At 37.9% G+C, this 5,856-nt stretch overlaps 1 long non-coding RNA gene across 4 annotated transcripts; it reads right to left on the reverse strand.

Annotated features, from left to right (window-relative positions):
- Positions 1-1,716: 1,716 nt before the first annotated feature.
- On the reverse strand, positions 1,717-5,621 carry LOC104589493 (uncharacterized). 4 transcript variants are annotated; one of them, XR_016076576.1, is made up of 4 exons: positions 5,357-5,621; positions 5,169-5,233; positions 4,932-5,075; positions 1,717-1,805 (listed from the first exon to the last, which is right to left on the reverse strand). It is a non-coding gene; the product is annotated as an uncharacterized LOC104589493 (long non-coding RNA). The 4 variants fall into 4 exon arrangements; XR_733963.3 differs by lacking the exon at positions 1,717-1,805 and adding an exon at positions 1,812-2,237; XR_733962.3 differs by lacking the exon at positions 1,717-1,805 and adding an exon at positions 1,812-2,914.
- Between the last annotated feature and the right edge of the window lie 235 nt (positions 5,622-5,856).

Here is a 5,856-nt window from a genome sequence, read left to right on the forward strand (position 1 = left end):
ACAATTTGTTGGCTGTCGACTCCCACGGGAGCCGCGAAGGGCCCGACCTATAGAGACAACCTTGTGAATAGAGTTGACGAGGCTCGTTCGGGCTGATTACCTTTGAGTGCAAATTTAAAATGAGAGTTAAGAACCTAGCTTTTAAGTAGTGGTTTTCACAGACTGCACCAATTGATGATGCACGATCTGGCAGCTCCCTACTGGAGGGTAGCTCGGACGCCGAGTTGGCAAGTTCGTCGGGTCAAGCTACAAAAAGACAGTATCAGAGTGCCTGGGCTGCTTTACCTTGGGTGGGCACTCTGATGCTTAAGTCAACGAACTTAAGATTTTGGAGAGAGCTAAAGAGTGAAAGAGGTAGAGAGTTGTGATAGCTAAATTGTGCATACCTCTTTAAGTTAGAAATGAGACCTTTATATAGGTATTATTTGGTGTGAGCTCCATGCACCGCATCCGAGATCTCTAAGAAGATGTGGCTGACTAGTCCGAAGTCATCAAAGGTAGTTTCTCATGCAGCTAGTCTTTTGTGCCTTCCTCCGGAGCATTCGGTATGGGAGCTGACTTTCGAGGGACCTGGAAATGGTGGGATGCCCAAGGAGGAAGTCAACAAGCACGTCTCTCAAACCACCACCTGAACCTCAATCAGGTCAGTAAGTCCTCGAAAGAGGTCACTCCTCACACCAAGGTCCCTTGGACCGGTACTAACGAGATACCATAGATTGGCAAGTCCTCAAGAGAGGTCACCCATCACACCAAGGCCCCTTGGACCAATAACAAGGTACCACAAGTCGGCCCTGGACGAAATGCTACTATCTACCCTACCGAGGTGCCCAAGTTGTGTATGAGGTGCCATGGACTGATTCCGTGATTCGTATCCTTGACTTGGCAAAATACGCCAATGCAAATTAGATAGTCTACAACATCATAATAGTGACCTTTTCCCACACTCAAGTTGTAAAGTTAAATTAATGCATAAACGTTCCCATAAAATGTCTAAGGCACAATAGGCTTCTAGAAGGGGGCAATAGCTACACTCGTGCTCATATATAGATCTTGAGGAGAAGGATGTGAACCCAAATCCAAGATCTTTGCATGGGCATGTAGTGAAACCCTACTTATACTTATTTGTTCCAAACCTAGTAGAATAACAAACTTTTCTGCTTAGAGAAAGTTTCCTTTATCTTTACATGAACTATTTCTATAAATAGAGGAGGCTTGAACCCTTCCTCATGACAGTCCACTACAAGAAAAACGGTCAAAGCCGGCGGTCATAGGACCACCGGCTTAGACCTAAGGCGACAGTCAAGTGTCCACCCCCTTATCAGCTGCCGCCCTAGATTAGGACCGTCGGATTAGATGCAAAAGACCGCCGCCTTAGTACGATCGGCCATCTGAGCCGCCGGCTTAGCATTAATCAGGTGGCAGTTTTGACTGCTGGCTAGATACCAAAAGACCACCGCCTTAGATTTCTGCCAAATTCCCTTATATTCTTAGGTGGCAGTCTGAACCACCGGCTTAGGTGTTAAATGACTGCCGCCTTAGGTGTTGTTTGTGGCTAAACCGGCAGTTCCATGACCGCCGGCTTAGATTTCTTTTTTTTTCATTTTTATTTATACAATTATACCATGTTAATTCTGACATTTTGTGATATCTGAATTGTTTATTGATTTAGCATTTTCATACCTATTTAATGCAAAAAAAAAACATTTGATAAAAATCAATGAAATCTATTAATTCAAAGATTATATATTAAAGTATCCAAAATACATTGTTCAAATACAATATCCAATTGAACATATTGGTTAAACCTGCAAATCAAAAGATATAAATATTAGAATTATATTCAAGTATTTAACTATAAAGATAGGGATAGTAACTAAAATTTACATGGGCTGAATTCTAAGCAATTAATTGGAATATCAAAAGTAATTCAAAATATTTTGTAGCATCCATAAAGGCATACTAGCAATGGACAGAAAATGAAGCAGCTAGTTTAGAAGGTTCAAAAGTAAAAGAAAGAAAAACAAAGGGATTTTTGTCATAGCCTGCAGCTGAAAACATCCTTGTTCAGATCTAAGTATAAACCTCCTTTTTTTTCTTAAGCATCTTTTGTTGCTTCAGAACTTCTTCAATATCAAAGACACATAACAAATGGTATCATGCAACTTATCAGCAGCTTCTTGTTTCCTTTGCTGTAGCTGCAAAAGAAATTCCAACAGCAACTCCTGCTTCTCTATTTCCTACCTTAGAAAGGCTAAGTATCATTATCTATTATGAATAAATGACTACTAAGTAAATACAGATGCTAAACACAAGTCCACAGCCACATTATTTGTTTCAAAGCACAAGGATTTAAAGACATGATCAATGCAATAACAGATGAACGAAAACTGATCAAAGGTGCACTTGGCTATTTTTGGTCAGGCAAGGTGTTGAAATTTCTCACACTTTAGGGCGTGGTTAGATAGTGGGAATAATAGTTCGGGAAAAATAGGTTGTTGTTCATATTCCTTGGTGGATCTGGTCCCATTCATTGGTTAAGTTCCAGATCCGTATATGGATAGATCCTCCAGGTGCTGTTCCAGATATAGATAGAGTAGTTTACCAAGAAAGAAAGGAATAGGCGGGGTTTCGCCCGTAGAGTCAAAGGCAGGGTGCGTTGGAAGGCGATCAATTTGATATGTGATTCGATAATTAGGATATGGATTTGAATCCGGAACTTGAGTCTTGAAGTCTGCAGCTTCTAGATTTATGAATTCCAGAATAAGATTGGTCAGCCACCATAACTAACCAAAACATAAAAAACTAATGGCCATCATAAGAAACTATTTGGGATTAGCTACATAGTCGCCTGAGATCCTCTCAATGCAAGAGACATCTTCAATCTGAGCTAGATTGAGCTCCATCTCAAGATCTCCTGACATTTGAAAAAGGATTAACATTCACTAGCAGCAAAAATACTGCTATTAGCACTAGAATTATAAGATCAATGTTTAAATAACTCATTAGATCAAGATCAAATAAGAGTTAGATTAACTATAATACTATTTTTATCATACAGGGGCAGACATACTACCAGGAGACCACATAGATAATCGAATGTGAATCTTGCTTCCCCATTACAGCTTTTAGGAACCTCCAAAGTTCTGATTTAAAACATAATGCAAGCATTGATCAATTGGAATCAGGAACCTCCAAAGTTCTGATTCCAGGACCACAAATCCCATGGTCTTGCAATTATCTCCCCTACTTTATGGTACTAACAAGCTTTTTTCATGTATTATATAATAATACCCAGGTGGCAAGTTGCTTGGCCCACACCCAAACTCATGCAAGCATGATACTCTCTTTTGGGTTTGCATGATTCAAAAAACTAAAAGCAATAGGCTATAGAATACCACCAAATGGGTTGCATGGTTACAAAAAGTCACTTTTTTGCAACTTTGACAAAAGTGGGGCCCAGTTTTTTCAACCATACCGCAAGTTTTCTTATGGACCAACCAAATGGTTCATAACCAAATGATAGAAAGTACTATGAGCAATAATAGAAAGAGCAAATTTTTCATCTCCTCTCTCCTATTGGATCCAATATGACCAAACTGAATGTGATCTAACCTATTGCTACCTCCCCTAGCTAGTCCTATATGACCCAAACACTTGATTTGCTTTTGAGTAAATGCAACCCAACTAGAGTTTACTGTAATCTACACTCCCAAGTCAACTCAAGAGTGAATAAATGAGGCAATAATTCTAATAAGGAAGATGGGACAAAAACTAGGGTAAATGGATATATTATATATCATATATGAACTACAGGAAAATGTCAAAAAAGAAACCTAAACCGGTTCTCAACCCTAATAAAAGAACAAATCCTAAACTCCAAACATCAATCACAAGCACTCTTTATCAAACATGATCCCTAAAAGTTGGTTTCAAATTGTAGATTAAGACATGCCAACAAACAAAGTAGTAGGCTGTTCATAGTCAAGAAAGAAATACTCCATGACCAATATCATTTGTTTTCTTCCTCTTAAATCTGAAAATAAATCAAACTATTAAGGTGCAATTTTGTTTCTTACTTTTGGTTCAAAGCATTTCATTGACCACCATTTCTTATTATAATCCAGCAATTAGTCATCAATAGAAAGCCAAAACTATAAATTATGTCTTAATCCTGCTTGATTATGTATAGAACATGATAAAAATATCTCTATCCATCTATAGTATAGAATGGTCAGACCCAAAATTCTAATATATCTTTGAAACATGAACACATATAAAAGTTCAATAATTAAACTAAACCACCTGAATGAGAAGAAAAAAGAACAATTCTCATATGAAGAAATTTTAGAATGGTAGGATTCTCAAATATCTTTAGGAAGAAATAAGTTAAATAAGCATGTGAATACAAAGAACTAGAAAGAAATACAGAAACAATGTATCTTGAGGTGCTGTAATTAAGAACCCAAGAACAAGAAAGAAGCTCAAGGGAAAGGCCTCGATTACATCCTCAAAGACTCAAAATTAGAAGATTACCTAAAGAAACCTCTTAATACCGTCTCATTTGAATTAGGACAAATTGAAATGTAAATTATCCTCATATAAATTCAAAAAAAGAAAAAGAAAAAATCTCAGATGAACCAGGATTACTTAAAAAAGTAAGCTATCCTCTTACAGTAATAGATTAAAAAATTAGTCAACCAAAACTTATCTAGAAAAGCAGAGAATTACAATCATATCTTAAGAAAGGATTTGAGTTGGAAAATCTTTTCTTCCCACTTAATTTTCTCCTAATTCTATAAAGTAGAAGAATTTACAACTCTTTCCCTTTACAGGAAGGGTTTAACATAATTGCAGAGTTTCTTCCAAACAAGTCAGGTCTATGACACTACTAAAGAAAGCTTAAGAGGAAACAATAACAACATATCTCTTACATCTTGATATTGTTGTTGATGATTTCACAAGGATAAACATGGGAACGAAGATCCCACCACCACCAACACCCCCACATTCCCAAAAGCTACTCCAAAGAAGTCAATAATCGTATCCAAGACACTCTGCTAGACAAATTTCATATCCTGTAAATACATATCAAAATCAGACCTTTAACATGCAGTTGGAGCAAAATGAAAAAAAAAAAAAAATGTTTACATACGGCTTGGTAAACATACCTCTTGTGCTTGCTCTTAAGAATCGTTGACGATGACGGCAAAAAACCCCCAAATGGCAGAAATCCCTAAAGACAATACATGTGGGTGAGGTCGAAGCACAAATGAATCAACCACAAAGAAGAAGGCAGTGACGATATTTTGAGAGAGAGAGAGAGTGAGTGAGTGAGTGTGAGAGAGAGAGATCTTACTTTCACCACTGCAACTGGTTTTCTGCTATGGAGAGAACCCTTTTTCGTTAGAATTATGTTGAAAGTGGAATTAGCTGAACGCGGGAGTTTTGGCTTTTGGATCTCTCAGCGTTAAGTTATTTAGACCGGTTCAATTTAAAAAGCGTCGTTTCAGTTCTAAAGATCGCGTGGGAATTAGCAGAACGTGGGAGTTTTGGCTTTTGGATCTCTCAGCGTCGGGTTATTTAGATCGGTTCAATTTAAAAAGTGTCATTTCAGTTCTAAAGATCGCCGCTCAATTTTTATTCTTCTATATTTTAATTTTCTAGGCGGCAGTCCTTGAAAGAATGCCACCTCAGATCTTTCTATAGCGGCGGCCTTGAAGACCCGCCAACTTGAAACCGCCGGCTCAGGTCGTTTTTCTTATAGTGGTCTTACATACATCTTGTGTAAACTCTGCCGCATTAAGACCTCAAATTCCCTGATCGGTCTCCCTTTACAACCTACTCTCTCTCTCTTCT

Source organism: Nelumbo nucifera, chromosome 5, assembly GCF_055504915.1.
Source record: "Nelumbo nucifera cultivar China Antique chromosome 5, China Antique-T2T, whole genome shotgun sequence".
NCBI lineage: Eukaryota > Viridiplantae > Streptophyta > Magnoliopsida > Proteales > Nelumbonaceae > Nelumbo > Nelumbo nucifera.